This window comes from Lactuca saligna, chromosome 4, assembly GCF_052625555.1.
Source record: "Lactuca saligna cultivar CGN05327 chromosome 4, ASM5262555v1, whole genome shotgun sequence".
Taxonomy (NCBI): Eukaryota; Viridiplantae; Streptophyta; class Magnoliopsida; order Asterales; family Asteraceae; genus Lactuca; species Lactuca saligna.
The window spans coordinates 219,699,328-219,727,086 of record NC_136420.1 but is presented as its reverse complement, the minus strand read 5'-3'; the positions used below and the strand labels follow the sequence as shown (position 1 = coordinate 219,727,086).

Sequence of the window (27,759 nt, the reverse complement as noted above, 5' to 3'; positions counted from 1 at the left end):
CTTTGAATGTGGGCTGAATTATTCTATGAGGTTTTGCCAAGTTCTTATAGTTCTAGGTGCTAATGACTTCAACCAAAATTTTGCATCTCTAGTAAGTGTCACTAGAAGCATCCTCAATAAAAGTACATCTATCAAAACATTTAGGGATATTGAAATAGTTTACAATGTCTAATACTTCATTGATGTGCTTAAAGGAATCTTCGTAATCTTTCTTGGAAAATTATATGTAGTTAGCATGACAAGAATGTGGCCCTTGAGCTCAAAGTTTGTGGCAGTTGGTATTGCAGGTGTCACAAGACCAGGACCATTGTCGTTTCACACTCTTCTCTCGTACTCTTCCATCATCATGGTGGTAATCCCCGTTATCTCTTCAACCTCGCTTTTGACCTATTCTTCTGATCCACTTTCTATTCATGGCTCGTATTCGGTTGCTTTCTTGTTTGAAGTTCTTTCAAAGATTTCAAACTTGTCAAATTGGAAGGTGCTACTCGATTCGTCAACCTTTTTATCCTTCTTCTTATGGAATGTGGATTCTAGATCTTCAAGTGGTAATATGATAGGAAGTTGTGATCCCTGGTTATAAAACACACTAAAACAAAGCAAAACAAAAATGTAAAAATGAACTTAAAAGCAAATAAACGAAAAACTGAAAAATCAGAACTCACATCATGCAGGTTAATGGTCACGCGTGAACTCTGTATAAACATAAAAGTTTATTTAATGCAGAAAATTAACTTTTTGTGGTTTTTATCCCACCAAAAGGATCGATTAACTTAAAAAAATTAAATTAACAACTAAAATAGTCATTCCCCAGCAACGACACCAAAAATTTGATGTGCATGTGATATATACCTACCAAATTTGAATTTATAAACCTAACTAACTTATCTACTAGTGCACTTATGGACACTATACCTAGTCAATTTATAGTATATTAAAATAAGTTGGGTATAGAAAAGAGGGAACATAATTTAGCTAATAAAATGACTACTAAAAATTAATCTAAGAACAATAACTAAGAAGGGGGTTTAATATGATTTCTGAAGTTAAGATTAACTTAACTATTCAATTGACTAAAAACTAAGGAAAAACTTTACTAAGAATGATTTTAATCAAAAATATGAAGACACTTCCGTTTAGCTTTGCCGTTTTTCCAATGATTAGTTTCTAAACATGGATTAATTAAGTTGGCTACCAATGTAAATATTAATAGAAGTTTTGATCCGATCTTCTAATATTTTAACCAGTTCATGAGCTACTAGGTAATGATCATACACAAGTAAACACAAAATTGATTATTAAAGATAATTGGGCAATATGAGAAATATCTAAGATTATTATGTATGATCATGACAAGTAACAAACATGATTATGATTGAATTATGTTCTTTAACATAGATAAAGTTATTACCTTTATTGCCATATCTAAGATTTGGCCAATCCTAGCTCTAGCAATTTAATGATAATATACTATTAGGTAATCAAGTTCATGCAATCAAAATGGTTAATTAACTACACTTAACTTGAATCAAAGCAACAAAATATTTGAACTTTAACATGCTAGGTAATGATAAACCAAACACAAGCTAAACCAACTTCATAAAATCCATACAATGTAAGAAACTAACACATATTCCACTACACTAAACGAAAGCCTAATGATTTAGCTACTCATTGCATAGAATAAACATATAAACACATAAGAAATCAGACTAGACATGATCAATCTAATGCAAACAAAATGTGTGATGAAAATTCTTGCTACAATATTCAATTCTCAAAATCTCCAATCGTCATATCCTTCCAAGGCCTGTTTTTGTAGTTTTCTATCCATAATTTCGACTTAGATCTCCAGGATAACTGCCCAATCTTTCTCAAAGACGGTATATCTACCAATATCTATAGTTTCCTAAAAGCGCTCCTCACGTCGTGAACGATAGTTCCATTAAGCTCCCAGTTTCAGCTTCAGTCCTACCAGGTTCAACTTTTTTTCACTTTCAGTCATTTTTCTTCAAGAGTGTCATTTTTGGCAGCAATATTTAATTTAACTTACTAAATACCAAATATTTATGCAACTAACCTAAAACTAGATTAAAATGTATTAGAATAATGCCTAAATATATGTATAAATATGACAATACCACTTAAATTATTTTGTTGCAACCTAACATTATGGTCCTTCTTAATTTTTTTTTTTGTATAAATGGTCCTTGTTTCAAGAAGATGACATATGTACCTGTATAATAGTGAATTTGTAATAGAAACTTTATGAATAAATTTAGAAGTGCATGTAAATTTATGGAAACTAGCGGAAAAGTCGGGCTTCGCCCCCGACCCTTTTTGTGTTTTTTATGAAAAAATGTAAACCTTTTCACTGTAAGGACCAAAAGTGTTAAAATGGCTAAAGAATTAAAGGGTTTGGAATTAACAAGTTTTTAGAAAATGGGCCCAAAGTTATCAGTTTAAGTATGTTACATTTTTAACGGCAAAATAATACACAAAATAGTACTCTAAATTGATTATTTTTTAATTTTTATTTTTGTAAAGTGAACTTCTCTAGCATGTATTTCCAAACCAACTTTCGCATACCGACTAATCCAATATTCCAATATTACGAAAATAAGGTTATTTTTTATGCCTTAAAGTAATTGTAAACGAACTTACGTAGTAGTCACAAGGGCTGAGACCAGAGGGAGTGGAATGCGGTTTCAGCCTACGTGGCATGTGAAAACGTAGTGACCACCGCCCCCTTCAAGTTCTTAGGGTCTAATTCGTAACCAATATAATTAGGTGATGTTCATAGATAGATAGAGGCAGCGGCAGATGCTGATGGTGGCCGCAGACAGACGATTCCATCGCTAACATATTGTTGGTAGGCATGTGAAACCACAATGAACACTGCCCTTTTCAAGTTATTAGGGTCTGATTTGTAACCAATATAATTAGGTGATGTTGATAGATAGATGGAGGCGGCAAAAGATGCTGATGGTGGCAGCAGACAAAAAATTCAATCGCTAACATATTGTGGGTGCTATCTCCTACATGGGCAATAGAAGCTCAGAGGAAAAAAAACACCACGCAGATGGCAGATCTGGATCTGAACGGACATGGAATAAGTTCAAAGTGGTGGAATGAGTAAATGGATCAGAAAAGAATGGCGGTGCAGAAGAATTAAGAAGGAATGACCGACCCAATACAAATAACATAAAAAAGGATGAAATTGCAACTTCGAGAAAAAAATCGGGCAATTCCATCAATATGTATTGAACTTTATTTAGTTAAAAAACGGAAAAAAGAATTACAGTATATATATATATATATATATATATATATATATATATATATATATATATATATATATATATATATATATATATATATATATATATATATATATATATATATATATATATCCGGTAAGAAGTTTTTTTGGTAGGAAGGTAAGAAGTTATTTTTCTACTTACTTTTCTGACGAACAAAAGAAATGAATCACTAGATGAATTAAAAATAACATGATTCACCAAAAAAATCTCAAAAAACACACCGATGATTCATTTATACAATGATTTCGTTGTTATTCACCAAACTTATCATAAAGTGAATTTTTACTTAATTTACTTAAAAATGAATCATTAAGATATTTTTTTTGGAAATTGTTCTTATGAATCATCTTACCTTTGAATCATCTAATGATTCATTTTGTATGTTCGCTAAAAAAATATGTAGAAAAAAACTTCATTACTTCCTACCAAAAATTTCCTTCTTATTTGATCTTGACTCTCTCTCTCTCTCTCTCTCTCTCTCTCTCTCTCTCTCTCTCTCTCTCTCTCTATATATATATATATATATATATATATATATATATATATATATATATATATATATATATATATAGGTAAAGGTTCAAATGATAACCAAAAAAATTAAGAACTTGTAATAACTAATTTTTTTTTTGAAAAATCAAACTTTAAACTCATTATTATGTATCAATTATCAAACACTCAAATCCTCCAACTCTTTCAAACTCTCTCACCAAACTTGCAGAACACACCAACCATCACTGCACCACCGTTGTTGCAGCGTCCTACCACCGGCCAACTACTACAATCAGATATGTATGCTCCAAACAATTCCAGATCTACATTTTCAGTTTTAGATACATGAATAACACCACTAGATCTATGATTTTCTGTTCCAGATCTACAAGTTCCGACAAGAAACAAAGATCCACCACTATCGTCAACGATCGTCACCGCTGTTATCGTCATTCCTCTGCTCCCCGGTGAAACACGATCAGATGTGCCGCCTCTTTCTATTATTCTCGCCTCCTTCTCATCCTCTCTGATATTTGGTGAAAAACTACTAGATCTTATGCAGATCTGATGTGTTTCAGGTCATATCTGATGTGTTTCAGGTTACATCTTAAGTGAAACATTACCGTCTACGTCACATCAAAGCTTACTCACACTAGATCTATCATCTTTGTTTCCTCCACTACAAGATTAGAAGTTTACTGGTCCAGATCTATGATTTTCGTCACCACAAATGTCTAGATCTGTGATTTTTGTCAACATCGATGTACAGGTTTACAAGCTCCAACGAGATTTGGTTTCGTTTTCTTCAAGTCTCAGATTTGGTAAAACACCTCCAACTTGTCTCCATCGTTTCTTTCTGATCTCTGGTGAAACATCGCCAGATATATATCAGGTATATCAACTTTTGTGTTGATTATTTTTCCTTTTGTTAAACTATGAATTTAATGTTATAATCTATTTTTTTATTGTTTATTTTTCTTAATATTAGTTTTAGCTACTATTACGTTATGAATCCAATGTTATTAATACGTAAATCCAAGTTTATGTTCTTATTTGTTATGATACGTGCACATATTTTTGTTTCATAACTTAGGTTTTTTTTTTTTTTTTTTTTTTTTTTTTTTTTGAATTGAATTTAAAATGTGTTATAATGCGAATGCTTTTTCAAATAATGTGAATCTATGTTTTTTAAGTTGTGAATTGTGATGTTTAAATGTTTTTATTAATTTTTTAGTCATGTTAATATTAGTTTTAAATGTTATGAATAAGAAAATGACAAAATGTTAGTTTTATGTTGTGAATACATGATTTATTACAAGTTTAAGTCGTGAATATATTATTTTTTATAAGTTTTAAGTTGTGAATGCATGTTTTATATTTATTTTTTCTATTTACATCTATTATAAATCTCTACGGTGCATTTTTTTATCGTTTTTGTTCTTCTGTTAAGGCGTGAATTTAATGTTTTAATCTCCAATTTGTTTTTTTTTATAATCTTAGAGTTAACTTCTATTAAGATGTGAATTTTCTGTTTAAACCGTGAATTGACTATATAAAATGTGAAATTTATGTATTAAATTGTTCGTTTATTGTATTAAGTTGTAAATTTTGTGTATTAAACTGTAAATTAATTGTTTTACGAATGTTAAGTTGATAATATAGTTGTGAATGCATACTTTTTTATATTAAATTGAGATTTATTGTACTAAGCTATGAACTTTGTATATTAAGATGTGATTTTTGTGTTTTAAATTGTGAATTGACTGCATTAAGTTGTAATTTTTTTTATTTAAACAATGAATTGAATGTATTAAAGTATGATTTTTTTGTATTAAACTGTGATTTTTTGTTTTAAACTATGAATTGAATGCATTAATATCTTAATTTTCTATATTAAACTGTGAATTTTTTATATTAAACTGTGGTTTTTGTGTTTAAAAATGTGAATTGACCGTATTACACTATGGATTTTTCTGTTTAAACTGTGAATGGACTGCATTTTACTGTGAATTTTTTTTTTATAATTTGTATTAAAATATGAATGATTTATGTATTAATTTTTTTATGAATATATTTATTTTTTTGTTGTATAAATTTATAAGAATCCACTAGTTTTTATAATTGTTTTGCATTAAATTCAAAATGAGTGAATTAATATGCTTTATTAGACTGTGAATATAGTATTGAAGTTGTTAAGGCATAACTTTATATACAGATCTGATTTGAAAGAAAGGACGAGTATTATGTTGATACAGAGTATTATGTTGATACAGGTGGTTGGTGGTGGCATGTGATGGTAGAGTTTGAGTTTTTGACGTCTTCGAATTAGCGGATTATTATAAATCAGTTTGTATTAAATTATGATTTTTTTTATTGAAATGTAAATAGATTGTGTAAATCTGTATTTAATATAAGTTTTGTGTTAAAATATGAGAGCATATACGAATTAAAATATTATACTATAAAAACTATAAGTTTGCTCTTTTCATACCGACAACACACACACACACAAAAAAAAAAAAAAAAAAAAAAAAAAAAAAAAAAAAAGGATTTTAACATGTTTAATAAGAGTATCGTGTAGATATTTACTAATTAATTGGGGTTCTTAGGGTATATATATATATATATATATATATATATATATATATATATATATATATATATATATATATATATATATATAGTCAAGATCAAATAAGAAGGAAATTTTTGGTAGGAAGGTAAGAAGTTTTTTTTCTACATAGTTTTTTGACGAACAAAAAAAATGAATCACTAGATCATTCATTTCTAACATGATTCACAAGAAAAAATTCTCAAAAAAACATCTAGATGATTCATTTATATAATGATTTTGTTGTTATTCACTATAATTGTCATAAAAGTGAATTTTTTCTTAATTTACTTAAAAATAAATCATAAAGATGTTTTTTTGAGAATTTTTTCTTGTGAATCATCTTACAAATGAATCATCTAGTGATTCATTTTTTTTGTTTGTCAAAAAACTATGTAGAAAAAAAACTTCTTACCTTCCTACCAAAAAAAATTTCTTACCGGATATATATATATATATATATATATATATATATATATATATATATATATACTAGTGGTGTACCCGCGAAAAGCTGCAGCGGCTCTATAATCCCAAGTTCCAAGTGGTTCAATCTAAGATCGCACCCTTCACCGGGTCCAAACTCATACTACAAATAAAAATCAAAACATAATCAATAAATGGCATATTAGATATTTCATCCAAGCATTCGAAAACTAACTTTCTTGCAGATAAAATCCTTGAAAAACCATTGAAGCTTAAGAAAAATATTTAAATAAAACATTGATAAATTAAACCATATAAGTTTAAACTTAAAGCTAGATAACGAAAGTTAGTAGATAAAACAAAGCAAACAAAATCCCTTCAAGCTTCATGTTGCCTTGTCCTCCAACTGTTGTAGAAGATCATGTGAAAGTTTCAACTTCGTCAAACATTAGTAGGTTATATGAATAGGAATCAGAAACGGTTATCTTGTGTTACCATTGTCCTAGTTATTTTTTTTTATTTTTTTTTTAAGAACAGTAAGCAAATATATTAAAGAACAAAAAGTTAGTGGGAAGTTGAACAATAATACAAAATGTCAAGAAAAACTAAAAATAAAATAAGGAAAAAACTACACTAACAGGGAAGGACAATGACAACAATTCTATAACAAATTCCCAACTGAATAAATAATATAATACCTATGATCTTTAACATGTTTTAATAAAAGAAACAAATCTAGAAAACAATTTACCTTTGATCACTTCATATTCACCTCAAATTGAGTAAAGAGAATATCAACAATCCAAGAAATGACATGATGCCTTATTTTACTGCTGCAAACCTACTATTTTCTCATCACCAGGTTTTCCTTTGAATAACAATCCTACAAAGACTACAAAGCTGGGAAATCCATCTATTATGCTTTATTTCCGATCTGTTTAGCATGTTAGCACAATAGAGTGAGTGCATCAGTTTCCAACATTAAATCAGATATAATGTTATCTATAATCAAAGCATACCTAGTATCCTTGTTATTTCTGCAACATTATCAACACCTCCAAGATGAAATTAGTGGACATGGAACAAAAAAACCATTATTAGAATGTTAGGAATAACCATTACTAAAACATAAATAAAAAACAAATATTCTGAATTCTACAAACAATGCTACTAAAAGATGTTTTGGCAAGCAATTAGAAGCCTAGTTTCTGTCACTTGGAGTTTTAAGAGCACATGCACGATGTAAAGAACAAATAATACGGATTAGATGTTTTGCCAAAATATCTTTCATAAATACATATAATAGTAATAAGGAGGGAAAATATGCCATTATAACCATAAATTCAATAGATTTACCATAACATGGACAATTTTTAACCTGAATCAAAAAAGCATAGGATTGAAGCTCAATCCATTGGTTAGGAAGGGACCAAAGCAAAATAATTGCCATTAGTACCTTGTAAGTTGTAATTCTTGAGCAATTTCTCATTTCTTCTTAAGTATATTAACACCAATGGGAGTTTCAGCTTACCAATCATACAATTCACAAGGCTCCACTATATTTTGTTTTTCATCCACAACCTTAACTTTATATAAACAAAGAAATTTCAGAAACCAAAAGAGAAATAACCATGAAAGTGTCCATACCAGATTTTAATGTTGCTTTAGGACCCAATCAAACAAATCTGCTATAAATAATATGTTTTCTCATTACATTAGGCATTCAGGAAAGAAAAAACATATTAAATACATAAAAACCTTACCTGATTTCATGGTTTAAGGTTTTATCGAGAGTGATAGAGAACGGAAAAAATTCGTTAACCTAATAGACAGTCGCGGAGTCGATTTTTGGCAATCATCTTCACCATTAACCCCTTTTTCTCCAGTCGATACCCTTTTCCAAAGCAAAACAAAACCCATATCTAAAGTTCAAACACAAATTTAGCTGAACCCACCTCCAATGTTTTGGGTTTCATCAATAATCAGTTCAAAATGAAACTCAAAATCTCAAACTATTAAAGAAAACGTAGTATTTTGAGGAAGTCAAACCGGCTGTAAGGATGCAAATCGTAGCACGAGAAAATAATTATTGGGAAAGAGCTTTGCTGAAGTGGGTTAGGGAAAAGAAGAAGGTAGATTCTATTTGATAGAAAAGCACGATCGCCTCAATCTTCAAATCTTGCAAAAAGTTCAATTGGTTCCACATGTATGAGAAAAATCTAATCTGACATCGATCAAAACAAAAGAGTGAGGATGAGTGATTATAGTATGAATTTATGCGGAGAGAGAGAGATGGCCACCGACGCTTTAGAGTGGTGGTCACCGGCTACATCTTCTACAGGTGGATGTTGGTCACCGATTTAGATAGGGGTGACCAAAAACCGAAGAAAAACCGATAAAACCGTAATAAACCGAAACCGAAAAACCGAAACCTATGCAAAAACCAATGGTGCGGATTTAATTTTTGCAAAAACCGAAGGTCAACGGTGCGGTGCGGTTTCTATCCTAAAAACCGGTCCATCAAAACCGAACCGCACCGCAAGCGTGTATAGTAATAAATCAATCAATGTATATTATGTACATGCTATTTAAAATAGTTATAAAACGATAATATATTTATTATATGTTTATTTTGTGTTTGTATAAGACTATATGGGGTGCAAAAGAAATATTCTATTGTTAGCCAAACATACTAATCGATTACATGTAATAAGCTTGTAACAAATTAAGTCAAAATCAACCAACCTTCAATTATTAATTAGTTTGTGAAAGTGGTCACAAATTGTATTTTAAGCGACTTACAATTTTTGATTATGTAATTTTTTTTTGAGCTGAAAATGAATGTATTGAAAAAAACAGCACAACACAAGCTTATATGCACATGGTTTTCAGTTCTTACAGTTTTAAAAAACTGCGCCAAATTCTTAACATGGTTTAAAAACCCAAACCGAACCGATACAAACCGAAACCGCATTTAAAAACCGAAAAACCGAACCATTGCAAAACCGCACCCAACGGTTTTAAGAATACAAAAACCGCACCATGCGGTTTGCGGTTCGGTTTGGTCTGAAAACCGCACCAAACCGCACCATGCTCACCCCTAGATTTAGATAATTCATAACTTTAAGGTTTTAATCGGCTGGGAGAGAAGATACGTATATATCTACTGTTTGACCAAGTAAATTGCTGAGAATGAGGGTTTCATTCAAGATAATTTAATAAGAACTCATTTAAAATTTAAAATTTTAATATTATTTTATTCATAATTAATTGTACTTTAAGCTTAGAGACTTGAACGTTTTAAAAAAATAATATTATTATATTGAAGTTATTTTTAGAAATAGTTAAAAATTTTTATAATGTATTATAGATATATCTATATATAGGCTTAAATTAATATATTTTAATTAATTATTGTGTGAATGTACAAATGATTGTGGGCCAATCATTTTACTTTTTTTAAGAAAGTGATTAATACATATTTTTAAATTAAAGATAATTAAAAAATACCATGTATTTCCACTATAAGGGTATTTTAGACAATTGAGATCAACTTAAAAAAGGAAAATTCCATATTTTTAAGGATAATTCATTCCGTGATTTTAAAATTCTGAATTTTTTAATTAATTAAATTTTAGAGTAAATTACACGAATGCTCCCTATGGTTTAGGGTAGTTTGCGTGTTTGGTCCCTAACTTATTTTTTTAACTCGGAAAGTCCCTAATGTTTGTTTTTGTTACGCGTCTAGTCCTGTCTCAACTAAAAAGACTATTTTACCCTTGATTTTTTAACTTATTTAAATAAACATACCTCCAACCCCAACCCCCTCACATTACCCTATCTACTATACTATTTTTCTCTATTTAAATAGTAGTCTTTTTAGGTAAGACAGGGACCAAGCACGAAACAAAAACAAAAAGTAAGGACCAAGCGCGTAACAAAAACAAACATTAGGGACCTTCCGAGTTAAAAAAATAAGTTAGGGACCAAACGCGCAAATTACCCCAAACCATAGGGACCAATCGTGTAATTTACTTTAAATTTTAACTATAACATAATTTTTAATTTTTAATTAACCCCGATTTTATTCTGTTGGAATGACCTTCTGTTAGAATCATATTCTCTAGTATGTTATAATGAACTTTTATGAGAATGTTATTAACTAATAACAAATTTTTGGATACAACTTAAATTTTTCATTACCTTCTTAAAAAATAAAAACTTTATATAATATTCTATGACAATGAAATACTTACTAATAACAAACAAAAACATGTATATTATTCCACCTGAATATTCTAGCGGAATATATTATTACATATATATTCTATCAGAATATAACGACAAATAGTTCTCCCATTTTGACGGAATTGGAATTCGAGATTCCATTCCGACAGAATTGCTGTTAGAAATGCATAAATGCACCATTGCAGAATATGTAATTTTCGGTCTCAGCTTCCCACACTAACCCACACACAAAATTGCTTTATCATAGTCGGAAACAAAAAAAAATATCTAGAATATTAACAAACTAATAGATAGCCATCTACATTCTAGATGTAGATAAATGACATCAAGAGTTAAAGCAAACCCTGTGTATGAATATAAAGAAGGTACTAACATAGAAAAGAAAATAGTTGATGAATTTAAACTACACACACAAAAACACATTAAACATATAGAAACTACACATACAAATACACACTTAACCTGCTATTGTAATCTGATCCAATCCAAGATTGCTTACAAAACAAATTTTACTCAACTACTTCCCATTAATTCCAACACTAAATCATATGCATTCTAATGCTAGTATAGAAACAAGAAAATCAAAGTGTTTATTTTAATTAAGTTTTTTTCTCTACTATGTTTAAGTAATCAAACCTCACATATACAATTCAATAGAAAAAACAATAACCAATGCAAATCCAAATGAATTGAATCTGACCGGGATATGTTCTACAATCACAATTCAATTATGTCAGTCTTGTATGATTAAATTAATAACTCCTCTCAAAGCAGCATAAATAGTTCATAAAAACTCAAAATTCACTCTATAAACATCCAATGAGCCTAAAAATAGACAAAATTAAAACCTACCGAATATGAAAAGCAGATGGTAAATTAGTTTGCTGAAAGAAAATCAAGTCCAGGCATGGCAACTTGAAAATAAAAACCTCAATTTTTAACAGAAAAAAAGAAGGCTAAAGGCTTGGAGACGAATGTTCATTTTGCTGGTGATTTTAGAGAAAAGGGGGAGGAAGAAATGACAGATATGATGAAGAAGTGGAGGCACCACGAGATGGAAGGCAGTCAAGGTTTTGACCGATCGATTAAAGAAAAAATTGAAAAGGAAAAAAAGCTTACTAATTGATTCGAGATGGATATTCATCACCTGGTCATGGGTTTTGAATGTTAACAATCGATTGTAGAAGAAGAAGAATCAGTAGATTAGAGACGATGTTGACTTTGATTTACATCTTGATAATCGACTGAATGTTCAATTTAGGATCAGACGGTGGATCAGGAACGATACTTGCTTCAATTTAAAGTTTTGAATCTTGATGCCGATTGAATGTTATAAATATATTTGTGCTTCTTGCAATTTATTAGGAATACAACTAATATCCAATTATATATCTATTTTACCATAATTAACTAATAATAAGATTACTATAATACCCTCATATTATTTATTAAATGATTTGATTTATTTAAAATCTGATTGGTGCATACAATAACACAATAATTACTTTAAATACCTGAACCTAGCTCTCTCTCTCTCTCTCACACACACACACACATTAGGACCATTTCCATAAGTTTAAGAAACAAAAAGACCATTTTAAATTTTCTATTAAGCATGCCTATATATATATATATATATTGTTAGGTGCATTTCATGTACCTCTTTTGTAGCTTTATTTCATAAAAGTATATTGCATATAGGCTTAAACTCATGCATTTTGCATGTTTTTCGGGATTTTTCATGAGTCAATTTCATTCAAATAATTTTGTGCTATTTCAGGGACTTTTGGGGGTAGGATATTGTTGGAGGAGGTAAATAAAAGTTGCGGACAAAATTTCAGGACTTGCGGAGCGCCGAGGAGCAAGATATCAAAGAAATGAAGATTTTGGTTTTACAGAGATTTACACGGCCGTGTAAATGCAAGCCTTGCATTTACGCGGGCTGTGTAAACGTAGATTTTTGTGCAATATATTTTTGCGTTTACGCGGGCCGTGTAAATGACAGTGTTAATTTACGCAGGCCGTGTAAACGTAAACGTGAGTTTTAAAGCAGTTTTCCACCATTCTTAAAGGGGGGAATCGACTTTTTACTTTGGGGGTCGACTTTTGGAGTAGAGAATGAGATTTGCTTGAGGATTTTGAAGTTGATTAACACTTGGGAACATTTGATTTCATTTTGGAAGAACTTTAATTTCATTTTCTATGATTTGTGATCTTGTTCTAGTCATGAGTGGCTAGAACCCTAAATTCTCCAACTTTATGTCTTGACTTCTAGTTGTGATTTCAATCATATGACTTGATGCTTTCTTTCAATTTTCTATCTAGTGAATTTGATTTTGTTTCAATCGAATGTTTGATTCTAATTGTGATTCTTATTGGCCATTTGAATTAGGGTTAGATCATTCAAGTTATCTAATTGCAAAATCCGTAATTGTTTTGTAAATTGGACTAGGTAACAAGCACTAATCTGATTTCTGTTGAATGAAATTAGTGTAAATCTTTTCACACATTCTTACGCTCCCGAGATTGTGAGGAGTATTGAGTGTTGTTGGGAACATTCACATAAAGCTTAAAGCAACCTTTCAATCCAATTAGAAGAGCATGTTTAGATTAGATTAGTAAGGTTAGGATTAATCAAAGAGCTTATTTTGGTTAATCGATGTGGTGAATGGGAGGTGTTAGAGCTTGTTAACACTTTCAAGTACCAACTTAGATAGAATTAAACAAATATCTTGCCATCCATGGAATCACATTGCTAATTTGTCTTGCATAGAGTTGGAGTTCTCATAAATCCTGAATTTGTTTCATTTAATTGATCATTTACTTATTGCTTTATTCTTTTGTTTAAATCATTGCATACCAACCCCCAATTTATGTGACCATTATTGTACCTTTCTCAAAAAGGTATAAGCACTTGTCCCGTGTCTCTGTGGATCGACCCTGCTTACATTGTAGTACATTTTCAGTGCAAAGTAACAGTGTTTTGGAGTTATTTTGTACCCCTTCATTTGTTGGGTTTGACACACTCAACAAATTGGCGCTGTTGTCGGGGACACGGTGTTACTAATTGTTTATGCCAAGCATTTTTTGAGCAGGTCCTTTCAAAAAGAAAAGTCAGATAGAAGATAAGTTTTCAATTGAAGGAAGTGGCAAGAAGGTTAATGTGTTGTAAAGGCCGACCTACTTAAAACAAAGCACATTCAGGGGCCAAGTCGAGCCAACGACTTAAAACAAGGGTAGCTAACAGGGAGGCAACCCAGGGTTATTTTTGTCCTTTCTTTTAAAAAATTTTACTCTTTGGTAAATTTCAATTTTTTTTTCTGTCCCAAATGGTTTTAACTTATTTTTATGCCTAGAAAATGAATCTCCAGCTCCAAAAATACTTCACGGATAGCTTGGGGAGGATGAAGAGGAGGTTTACACCATAATTGGGAGGCTCCAAGAATGATTCAGTAAATTCTTTCCATATCTTTAATCGTTCATATTTTACTTAAAATTCAATTGGTGTGCATTTGTGACTGTTTTGGACCCATTCCCAACCCAGCTACCATCCTCCACCATCCGAGTCTCAATAGGCTGACTATGCCTCTCTGCAAGCATCGAGGACGATGCTATATTTTAAGCTGGGGAGGGGCATCCATCCATGCATAAATCCCGTTGCATGTAGTTTTGTACATATTGCATTAATTTTCATTTCATTTTGTTTTTCATTTTTTTTTCTGCATGGAAAATTTTTCAAAAACCAAAAAGATTTTCTTTCTATTCTAATTTTTATTATTTTCTTTGCATCTAAATTTTTGCATTGCATTCATTGCAAAAAAAAAATAAAAAAAATAAAAATAAAAATAAAAAACGATCCAATCCCAAGCAACCGAATCTTTTCAAAACAGTTGAGCTGGTAAATGAGTCATGTGTCTTGAAATTGGCTTGCTCTTTTTATTGAAAAATCTAAAAGCAAGTTAATCACACACGAACACACCTCCCGAAGCTACTCGTGCAAAACAGAAAGTGAGAAGGTTGTCAACATTGGAGCATAACGGCAGGTATGAGTCAATTTTTTGGGACGTATGACTGGTCTTGTGAGTAATAGATGCTCAATTAAACTCAAAATGCCAAATTCAAAATTTCATAAAAAGAATACAAAATTTCAGTGTCCCGAGTCTTCCAGCGCTCTAAAAAGTCATCTCTACTCATCCTCTTTTATATACCCTACTTGGGGACATAGTTTTCAATTATACCTATGGGTCTTTGCATGTTGACTTCAGTCCCCCAAAAAACGTCTAGAAATCTCTCACGGTAATAGACTGTGAGATGTCCCATAATAGAAAAGTCAAAGACAAATATATATAAAGAAATAAGCCAAATAAATAAATTAATAAGAGTGTGATGTGTTATCTTAGCTAGATATATAAATAAATTAATAAATAAAAAATAATAAAATAATAAAACAAATATATATATATATATATATATATATATATATATATATATATATATATATATATATATATATTAAGTTAATCGGTGATCTATGGGACTTGAACAAGTAAACTCTGAGGGGTGTTTTACACCTAATCGCCTAAAGCTAAATTGTTTGGGACTGATTATGTGACAACCCGATATTTCAACTCGTTGTAATGGCCTAATAGGTCAAGTATTGTAAACATTTTTGAGTTAATAAAATTAACTTTGATAATAAAATGTCCAAAAAGTTTCTATTTAAATTCTTCTATGTTTAAATATCATTAAACCATGATCGTACGTAAAAAGAACGCCCAAATCCGACTTCGTATATTGAAGTTATGATTTTTCCAAGTTCAGCTTAACAACAGACAGCTAAAAAACGAGAATCGAAGGTCTCGACAATGGTATTTCAACGGTAAAAAGTCTGGCAAAAACCGACATCAGATAAAGAAGTTATGAATTTTTAAAGAAATTCCTTAATCACGTCATTTTAATAAATAAATAATTAAAATAATTTCGGAATTTGCCAACGGAATCTAAACGAAAGTTGTAGATCGTAGTCTCACCTTCGCGGGGATATAAAGAACGTCGAAAACGGAGTTCGTATGAAGGAGATATGAATTTTTGAAGTTTGATAAATAATTTATATATAATTTTTATTAAAAATTCGGTATTATCCGAAGAGGAGTCAGCCTAGGGCCGAGGTACGCGCCGCGTACCCTTGTACGCCCCGCGTACTCGAGGCCACGGCCTCGGATCTTCCATGTCGCCCTATGCGAAGCTACCCGACCCGCCGTCCCATCCGACCCGCCCCATCCGAAAGACGTAAGCAGTGACGTCCCGTACGCGCGGCGTACGGGAGTACGCGCCGCGTACGAGGGCCTTCCAGCCCCCTATAAAAGGGGTGCGAGGGGTTCCGGAAAAATTACTCATTCACTCTCCTTTTTCTTGCGTTTTACCTCGTTTTCCGTGCTCACACTACCCCGAAGCCCTGGTCATTTTTGCTCAAGTCCCGAGAGTCGATTTTACTCCCGAGATTCCCGAGAATCCCGAGAAAAATCCGTTTCCCGAGACGAAACTCTGCCCGGTTTTCGATCTCGCTATCTTCAAGCTTCCAAGTGAGTTCATACCCCTTTATTCAACCTTTGAAATGCTTTTAAATGTTTTAAATACTTTATGGGGGGATACAAGTTAAACACTTATAGTTATTGCTTCGATCACATGTGATTGCATTAATCACATGTGGTTAAGTACTAGGAACCCAATGATTTTTTATCACTGTTCAAACTGTTTTACTTCAAAATGTTTCACAAACTCTTTTACTTATCAAATGCTTTTATTTAAACTTTGTTTTACTACTTATAAATTGCATGCCCATATATGTATAGATATATAAGTAATGTTTAAAGGGCTTAGGAAGGCCATCCGCCCTATTTCCTTTTCGCGCACTGAGATGTGGTCTGGTGGGATTTCGGGTGACCATCTGAGGGTCGTTACAATATTAGTTATATATCATATATACATGTATAGACATAAAAGTACTTTCATATTCATACTTATCAGCACATCATTAGTAAGTTACCATCGGGGTAACACAGGATCATACTACTACAATTTCTATATCAACAAGTCAGTTCATTCAGGAGTCAATACTTATTACTAAGAGAACATATACAACGATACTAGAACAAGTAACTTATATTGCATATACACGAATACGTTAACAATTGTGATCCACTGTATGGGAGCATGTCTTAATTGTCATGACCCGAGTTGTAGCCAGAGTCTCTTGGAGGGAGAGCGTGAGTTTGCGTATAGATCTATACTGGATTGACTATCCTACACCTCGCTGCTAGCTACAGTGGGACCGACACGTCTGTGGGTGCCAAACGTCATACCTTATTTTTCGACTATACGTTGTCGATGTTACCAATCGATAGTATGGTGCAATTTATCACATGATACCTTAATATAAACTCGGTTTAAGGTAGTTAGTACTGCAGTAGTTCCTATAAAACAAAACTACAGTACTACAAAAATTTACCCATTACATTTTGGTGTTAACCTCACTTAAACTTTAATGTACAAACTATATTTTGTTAAATGATAGTTACACTTGGGAAATTACACACTTTTACATTAAATGAGCATACAAAACAGTTAAGCCTTGGTAGAGGGCTACTTTAACAGAAAATATAGGTTTTTCTGAGAGATTCAAACTTTTACAAACACTTACATACATTTACAACTCATACTTGCGACAGGTTCAAACGTTTTGATAATAAACCTCGACACTAAAATACTTATGAATTCACCAGCTTAATGTTGATAAAATCTTTCAAAATAACTTGTATTCTCAGGTCATCAGTAGACAGGTACGGATGCTAGCTTTTGAGAAGATGCAGCGCATTCAAGACTCATCATACTATTTTGATTTACATTATATTTTTGGTGTCTAAAACTGTACGGAACACGCTTGTATTAAAATTTTATATTTAATGCAATGGATGATGTTGGTTGCTTATTTACATTTACTGTGTTGTGATACTTTACATGACGTCCTCCGCCCTAGAACGTTTCCGCCATTCTTGGTTTTGGGGTGTGACAGATTGGTATCAGAGCATTGTTTATAGTGAAGCGAGTATATCAACCCCTAAAAGATATACTAAACTATAAACCCATTTGGGATTAAAACACTCTGACCAAGAGTCTATACTTTAAATACTAAAATAGTTAATTAAGTATACTAGTCTGCATTCATACTAAAACCAGTGTCACAACGACAAGAACAAGAGTATTACGATTGTTAAATATCACAGGTAAGCTAGGGGATGTATGGTCAGTCCTGGGAATGGCATAGCCTGATCAACTATGCTGGTCCGAGGAGTGATTAGCATATGCCCTAGAATAGTTGTGATGTGTTAACAAGTCTAAAAACTTACCAACAATGCCACAAAAAGATCAGTAGAACTTAAACTTAAAATACTATAGGTGTATTTTTTGCTATTAACTACATACATACTATATCTTTATACCTCTCTTCTCGCGTAGATTTAAATGGCTGGATTCCATCACGACGACCCGTACTTTCCAAATGAAGGCAACATAGGAATGCTCGAAGCAGAGTCTAGCAATGAACACCAAATTCCGTTGGATGATCATCAAGTTGAAGGCTTCTCAGATGGATCAGACTCTGAGCCTGAAGTCAACAACCTACCGCTCGTAGGTCGACCCCCGAACAACAACCCTCGACCAGCTTTTCCAGATCCTACTCCCTTATGGGCAAACAACTTGAATCGCTGGAGTGATGAACAGGGTCAACCCTTACCATACTTTGGGGACCGAAGCTTTTACAACGTCAGCAATGGTGGCTCTGCTGACCGAGCCCTGCCTGTCATTATCCGCAGAATAGCTCGTAATGTTGAGCAAGGTAGAGCAGCCATCGACCGGGTCATGGAGATTGATGCCAACTCAGGTGTCAACACAGTCCGCATCTGCCGTCTTGAAGAAGACATGGAACGGACCCAGAGAACCAATGAAACCCTACAGCAACATCTGGTTTCCTCTCAAGCTGAAGTCATGGAACTCCGAGCTCGTCAAAGTGCTCATGAGCAACACCTTCAAGAGGTGGTCCGTCAAATGAGAGACCTTAGGGTTCTCCCGAGGAATATTCATCGCCGTTAGATGATGTCTAGTACATCATTATCTTTAGGGTTAAGGATTAGCCTTTAACATCTATGCTCTAAGTAGCACTTGTCTGTAAAATATTCCTAACTTTCAGTACTCTAATTAGGAATCTAAGAACTGTCAAACTTTTCTATATGGTATGATGTAAGACCTACTGTTAGGTCGATTTTCCTTGAACTTATTACATCAGTAATACCAGTATTATTGAAATCTATCTAAATTGTGGGAAAAATCTATACACTTGTGTTTTCCTACTAATATTTCTTGTTGTGATTTCAAACACTCATTCAACTGTTGGGCTATGGTTAGTTAGTCCATGTATCACTCTCACGTTGCTTACAAAATGATTCTTACCATTTTTCTTACCTTTATAAACTTATAGCTGAAAGATGCCTCCTCGCAAATCTCCCAGGAATAATCCTGCACCACCACCTCCTCCGCCTCCGGTCATCGATACTGCAGCCCTAAATGTTGCCGTAGCTGCAGCAGTGGCAACTGCCATGGCTCAGTATCACTCTTCTGATGCCACCAGAGGTGGAACCCTGTGGAATCAATCCCAGTTGAAACCCCCGTGCGCTCGAGAGAGTGCTCTTACAAGGATTTCACCAACTGCAAGCCGAAGTCCTTTCATGGGACCGGCGGAGTCATTTCCCTCTCGCAATGGTTCGAGAAGACTAAAGCGGTCTTCGAAATATGTTCATGCCCTGCTGCGAGCAAAGTGAAATATGCCGCATGCACCTTTGAAGGAAAGGCCCTCACGTGGTGGAACGGACATGTTAAATCTCTAACTCTCGTCGTAGCCAACGACATAGGCTGGGAAACGATGAAAGACCTCATGATTGAGGAATACTTCCCGAGGGGCGAGATCCAGAAACTAGAGCAGGAGCTTTGGAGCCTGACCATGAAGGGCACCAACATAGTCGCTTACACCGCCAGATTCAGCAAACTGGTGGCCCTCTGCCCTAATATGGTTCCCACTGAAGGGAAAAAGATCGAAAGGTACATATGGGGGCTTGTGCCTTCGTATCAGGGGAATGTTCTAGCATCAAACCCCGCTACCTTCAACAGTGCCAAACGATTGGCACAACGACTCATTGACCATGGAGTCAAAACCCCTGCAACCACAACCACCCTAGCCATCCCGGAACTCTCCAAACCCGCTGATACTAAGCGGAAATTCTGGGATGAAAAGAAGAAGCAACAAGCTGCCAAAAAGCAGCACATTGTGGCAATACATGCCGCAATAACCCCTGCTGCTGCTACTACTACTCCGGTGGGTGGGTATGCTGGAAGTTCGCCCAAGTGCAACAAATGCAACTACCACCACAATGGCCCCTGCCATGAAATGCAGTGCTCTAACTGCCACAGGAGAGGACACACAGTTCGTTTCTGTAAATCGCCGGCGAGACCGATCGCCCAAGTCCCCGGCTCTGGCGCGAGCCCGACCTGCTATGGGTGTGGCGAAGCAGACCACTATAAGAGGGACTGCCCCAAGGCGAAAAATGCTGGCGGAGCAGGGAGGGTACTAGCGATAGGCCACGGGGAAGCAGTTGCTGACCCGACAGTGGTGACTGGTACGTTCCTCCTCGATAACTCCTATGCATGCATTCTATTCGATAGTGGAGCGGAGCGAAGCTTCATTAACCATAAATTTGCTCGCATGCTTAATCAACCACCGCACGCACTCAAAGAACTATTCACAGTAGAAATGGCTAATGGAAACACTAAAAGTACGAGTAGCATATACTTAGGTTGTACCCTAACTCTAGATAACCATTCATTCCCAATCGACCTCATGCCAGTCTCAATAAAAAGTTTCGACGTTATCGTTGGCATGGATTGGTTAAGCCTTCACTGCACCGACATCATGTGCTACGAGAAAGCAGTCCATCTAAACCTTCCGTCTAACGAAACTCTTATAGTCTATGGCGACAAACCCGGTGCAAGTGTTCGCATCATATCAAGTATTCAAGCACAGAAGTATCTACGTAAGGAATACCATGCATTCCTTGCTCACGTCGTCGACACGAGCCTCGAAATGAAAGAACTAAAGAACATCCCTGTAGTGAGCGACTTCCCCGACATATTCCCATAAGAACTACCCGGGTTACCTCCGCAACGACAGGTCGAGTTCAGAATCGACTTAGTCCCAGGAGCTACCCCAGTAGCCAAGTCGCCCTACCGTTTAGCACCAGCTGAGATGCAGGAACTCTCTGGTCAACTTAACGAACTGCGCAGCAAGGGCTTCATAAGACCAAGCTTCTCACCTTGGGGAGCACCGGTCTTGTTCGTTAAGAAGAAAGACGGATCATTCCGTATGTGTATTGACTACAGAGAACTCAACAAACTAACAGTCAAGAATCGTTACCCTCTGCCTCGCATAGATGATCTATTCGACCAACTACAAGGGGCGAACTACTTTTCTAAGATTGATCTGAGATCCGGATATCACCAGTTACGAGTACTAGAGGAGGATGTTCCAAAGATAGCCTTCCGAACTCGTTACGGACACTACGAGTTCGTGGTGATGCCATTCGGATTGACCAATGTGCCAGCAGTCTTCATGGATCTGATGAATAGAGTATGCCGACCTTATTTGGATCAGTTCGTCATCGTTTTCATTGACGACATCCTGATCTACTCCCGAAGTAAGAAAGAGCAAGGCGATCACCTGCGACAAGTTCTAGAGACATTACGAAAAGAGAAGCTTTATGCGAAGTTCAAGAAATGTGAATTTTGGATCCGGAGAGTCGAATTCTTAGGACACGTGGTAAGCGAAGAGGGAATCCACGTGGACCCATCCAAAATTAAAGCCATTGAGAACTGGGCAGCACCTAAGACGCCAACAGAAATTCGTCAATTTCTAGGTCTTGCTGGCTACTACCGCAGATTCATTCAGAACTTCTCCCGAATAGCGAAACCTCTTATAACCCTGACCCCATTAAGGCGTGGCCTTTGACTGGGAAGAGAAACAAGAGAGAGCATTCCAAACGCTCAAGCGAGCCTTGTGCACCGCACCAATACTATCCCTTCCCGAAGGAATAGAAGACTTCGTAGTCTATTGTGATGCATCGAATCAAGGGCTCGGATGTGTCCTGATGCAGCGAGGTAAGGTCATCGCCTACGCCTCGAGACAGTTGAAGACACACGAGGTTAACTACACGACCCACGATCTTGAACTAGGAGCAGTGGTGTTTGCTCTGAAGATCTGGAGACATTACTTGTATGGAACGAAAAGCACTATCTTTACCGACCACAAGAGTTTACAACACATTTTCGATCAAAAGGAGCTCAACATGAGACAACAACGGTGGGTCGAGCTACTCAGTGATTATGAATGCGATATTCGTTATCATCCGGGTAAAGCCAACGTAATAGTAGACGCCCTAAGTCGGAAGGAATATTCTGGTCGAAAAATCAAGTCATTGTCAATAACCATCCATTCACACTTGTCTAATCAAATTCAGACGGCCCAACTTGAAGCCATGAAACCTAAAAATGTGACGAGTGAATCCCTTAGAGGAATGGACAAGAATTTAGAAGCCAAGGGTGATGGAGCCTTATATTTCATGGATCGGATCTGGACACCGAAACACTGTGGTTTCCGAGACTTGGTCATGACCGAGGCGCACAACACTCGGTATTCCGTCCACCCAGGTTCAGATAAGATGTATCTGGATCTTAAAAAGCTATACTGGTGGCCTAATATGAAAGCAGAGATTGCTACCTTCGTGAGTAAATGCCTTACTTGCGCAAAGGTTAAGGTCGAGTACCAGAAGCCCTCTGGTTTATTGCAACAACCAGAGATCCCAGAATGGAAGTGGGAGCGGATCACTATGGATTTCGTAACCAAGTTGCCCAACACAGCGGGTGGACTTGATACCATATGGGTCATCTTTGATAGATTGACCAAGTCTGCACACTTCCTACCTATCAAAGAAACCGACAAGATGGAGAAATTGACTAGGACATACATTAGGGAAATCGTACGGCTACATGGTGTACCTATGTCCATTATCTCCGATAGAGATAGTAGGTTTACCTCAAGATTTTGGCAATCACTACAACATTCCCTAGGAAAAGGCCAGACATGAGCACAGCCTACCATCCTCAGACCGACGGACAGAGTAAGAGGACCATCCAAACTCTGGAAGATATGTTGCGAGCCTGCGTGATTGACTTTGGGAAGGCATGGGATACTCATTTACCCCTTGTCGAGTTTTTCTATAATAACAGTTATCACACGAGCATCAAGGTTGATCCATTTGAAGCTCTCTACGGCCGAAAGTGCAGATCCCCTCTGTGCTGGGCTGAAGTGGGTGATACCCAATTAGCCAGGGGCCAAGCTTCCGACAGTACTCTCACCGGTCCGGAGATCATTCGGGAAACGATAGAGAAAATCGTTCAAATCCGTGAACGATTGAAAGCCTCTAGAGACCGACAGAAGAGCTACGCAGATAAACGAAGGAAACCTTTGGAATTTCAGGTGGGAGACCGATTCCTTCTCAAAGTCTCACCCTGGAAGGGCTTGATACGCTTCGGCAAGCGTGGGAAGCTTAATCCGAGGTACATAGGGCCTTTCGAAATTCTTGCAAGAGTCGGCCCTGTAGCTTACAAACGCGATCTACCAGGCGCACTTCGTAACGTACATTCTACATTCCACATATCTAACTTGAAAAAGTGTCTATCCGACGAGACTCTCGCAATCCCACTCGACGAGATCGAGATCAACGAGAGCCTCAATTTTGTGGAAGAACTAGTAGAAATCATGGACCGAGAGGTCAAGCAAACAAAACAAAGTCGCATACCCATCGTGAAGGTTCGCTGAAACACTAAGCGGGGACCTGAATTCACATGGGAACGCGAAGATCAGATGCAACGCAAGTACCCACATCTGTTTCCCTAATCCACGAGTGTTCTCGTACTTTGAATTTCGGGACGAAACTCCCTCTAACGGGGGGATGATGTGACAGCCCGATATTTCAACTTGTTGTAATGGCCTAATAAGTCAAGTATTGTAAACATTTTTGAGTTAATAAAATTAACTTTGATAATAAAATGTCCAAAAAGTTTCTATTTAAATTCTTCTATGTTTAAATATCATTAAACCATGATCGTACGTAAAAAGAACGCCCAAATCCGACTTCGTATATTGAAGTTATGATTTTTCCAAGTTCAGCTTAGCAACAGACAGCTAAAAACTTGAAACGGAGATCGAGCGACATTTGGCCGGAATGATCTAAACGAGAATCGAAGGTCTCGACAATGGTATTTCAACGGTAAAAAGTCTGGCAAAAAACGACGTCAGATAAAGAAGTTATGAATTTTTAAAGAAATTCCTTAATCACGTCATTTTAATAAATAAATAATAAAAATAATTTCGGAATTTGCCAACGGAATCTAAACGAAAGTTGTAGATCGTAGTCTCACCTTCGCGGGGATATAAAGAACGTCGAAAACGGAGTTCGTATGAAGGAGATATGAATTTTTGAAGTTTGATAAATAATTTATATATAATTTTTATTAAAAATTCAGTATTATCCGAAGAGGAGTCAGCCTAGGGCCGAGGTACGCGCCGCGTACTCGAGGCCACGGCCTCGGATCGTCCACGTCGCCCTATGCGAAGCTACACGACCCGCCGTCCCATCCGACCCGCCCCATCCGAAATACGTAAGCAGTGACGGCGCGTACGGGAGTACGCCCCGCGTACGAGGGCCTTCCAGCCCCCTATAAAAGGGGTGCGAGGGGTTCCGGAAAAATTACTCATTCACTCTCCTTTTTCTTGCGTTTTACCTCGTTTTCCGTGCTCGCACTACCCCGAAGCCCTGGTCATTTTTGCTCAAGTCCCGAGAGTCGATTTTACTCCCGAGATTCCCGAGAATCCCGAGAAAAATCCGTTTCCCGAGACGAAACTCTGCCCGGTTTTCGATCTCGCTAACTTCAAGCTTCCAAGTGAGTTCATACCCCTTTATTCAACCTTTGAAATGCTTTTAAATGTTTTAAATACTTTATGGGGGGATACAAGTTAAACACTTATAGTTATTGCTTCGATCACATGTGATTGCATTAATCACATGTGGTTAAGTACTAGGAACCCAATGATTTTTTATCACTGTTCAAACTGTTTTACTTCAAAATGTTTCACAAACTCTTTTACTTATCAAATGCTTTTATTTAAACTTTGTTTTACTACTTATAAATTGCATGCCCATATATGTATAGATATATAAGTAATGTTTAAAGGGCTTAGGAAGGCCATCCGCCCTATTTCCTTTTCGCGCACTGAGATGTGGTCTGGTGGGATTTCGGGTGACCATCCGAGGGTCGTTACAATATTAGTTATATATCATATATACATGTATAGACATAAAAGTACTTTCATATTCATACTTATCAGCACATCATTAGTAAGTTACCATCGGGGTAACACATGATCATACTACTACAATTTCTAGATCAACGAGTCAGTTCATTCAGGAGTCAATACTTATTACTAAGAGAACATATACAACAATACTAGAACAAGTAACATTATATTGCATATACACGAATACGTTAACAATTGTGATCCACTGTATGGGAGCATGTCTTAATTGTCATGACCCAAGTTGTAGCCAGAGTCTCTTGGAGGGAGAGCGTGAGTTTGCGTATAGATCTATACTGGATTGACTATCCTACACCTCGCTGCTAGCTACAGTGGTACTGACACGTCTGCGGGTGCCAAACGTCATACCTTATTTTTCAACTATACGATGTCGATGTTACCAGTCGATAGTATGGTGCAATTTATCACATGATACCTTAATATAAACTCGATTTAAGGTAGTTAGTACTGCAGTAGTTCCTATAAAACAAAACTATAGTACTACAAAAATTTACCCATTACATTTTGGTGTTAACCTCACTTAAACTTTAATGTACAAACTATATTTTGTTAAATGATAGTTACACTTGGGAAATTACACACTTTTACATCAAACGAGCATACAAAACAGTTAAGCCTTGGTAGAGGGCTACTTTAACAGAAAATATAGGTTTTTCTGAGAGATTCAAACTTTTACAAACACTTACATACATTTACAACTCATACTTGCGACAGGTTCAAACGTTTTGATAATAAACCTCGACACTAAAATACTTATGAATTCACCAGCTTAATGCTGATAAACTCTTTCAAAATAACTTGTATTCTCAGGTCATCAGTAGACAGGTACCGATGCTAGCTTTTGAGAAGATGGAGCGCATTCAAGACTCATCATACTATTTTGATTTACATTATATTTTTGGTGTCTAAAACTGTACGAAACACGCTTGTATTAAAATTTTATATTTAATGCAATGGATGATGTTGTTTGCTTATTTACATTTACTGTGTTATGATACTTTACATGACGTCCTCCGCCCTAGAACGTTTCCGCCATTCTTGGTTTTGGGGTGTGACAGATTGAGTTGAAAATTCGTTACACGGGTTCCATAGAAAGTTATAAACTTAATAATAGCAAATAAAGCTAATTTGTGGCCTTTGAGGTTCGGCCAAGTAAACCAGATGGATCTTTTTAAATCTAACACACTAAGATCATTTGATTTGGATGTGTTGGTTGGAAGCCCGTTACACGGATTTCAAAGAAATCCATGAGCTTTATTTGTAAAAAAATGTAATTAGGAAGTTTGTATATAGTTGTGTTTATAGTTTAATTGAATATTATGTTTAGGAAAAATGTTTGGGTGTCAAAAGATTCCTTTGGACTTGGATTTGAACTTATGATATTGCGACTGAATGTTAATTACTTTGACTAGTGTAAGTGGTTTGAAGTTTGTAACCAATCTGGGTAAATATTAGGGAATTTTGTTAGAAAAGATTTTTTTCAGAAAAAGATTGTTGTTGATCAACAAATAGCTGGAGTCGGTCATTGTTATAATTTGTGAAACAAAGATGATTGAGCATGTTTTGTCACATACAAATTCACGAGAGTAAGACCATAACTTGTTCCATTAATTGACTTGTTGATATTGAGAGGGAACAAGTGTGGTGATCTTTGATTCTGTTGAGTCGTATTAGGGAGTGGCTAAGATCTTATTTCTATTGTTATATAATATTTTGAGACTAAAGCCAAGTTGACTCAAGGCATGACAGGTACATTCTCAACTATGTTACAAAACAGGGTTAATTGGGTTGGATATATTTTTTCATGTTTGTTTTGATTTCCTGCATCAAGTTTCAAAAAAAGTTAAAATTTGATTTTCTTATCTTCTCTTTCATTTTATTTTCTCCGGTTTAAATTTTCTTGTTCTTTCTTGAGGACAAGAAATGTTTAAGCTTGGGGAGATTTGTTAGGTGCATTTCATGTACCTCTTTTGTAGCTTTATTGCGTAAAAGTACATTGCATATAGGCATAAAATCATGCATTTTGCATGTTTTTCGGGATTTTTCATGAGTCAATGTCATTCAAATACTTTTGTGATATTTCAGGGACTTTTGGAGGTAGGATATTTTTGGAGGAGGTAAAT

The 27,759-nt window shown here is 35.2% G+C and overlaps 1 long non-coding RNA gene across 11 annotated transcripts; it reads right to left on the bottom strand.

The window, feature by feature from the left end:
* Nucleotides 1–67: 67 nt before the first annotated feature.
* Nucleotides 68–9,211, bottom strand: LOC145043338 (uncharacterized). 11 transcript variants are annotated; one of them, XR_013680963.1, is made up of 6 exons: nucleotides 8,616–9,207; nucleotides 8,500–8,540; nucleotides 7,872–7,907; nucleotides 7,604–7,786; nucleotides 6,931–7,015; nucleotides 3,912–4,678 (listed from the first exon to the last, which is right to left on the bottom strand). It is a non-coding gene; the product is annotated as an uncharacterized LOC145043338 (long non-coding RNA). The 11 variants fall into 11 exon arrangements; XR_013680965.1 differs by having other exon boundaries at nucleotides 8,500–8,537; XR_013680959.1 differs by lacking the exon at nucleotides 3,912–4,678 and adding exons at nucleotides 1,566–1,971; nucleotides 2,665–3,097 and having other exon boundaries at nucleotides 7,872–9,210.
* Nucleotides 9,212–27,759: the final 18,548 nt, after the last annotated feature.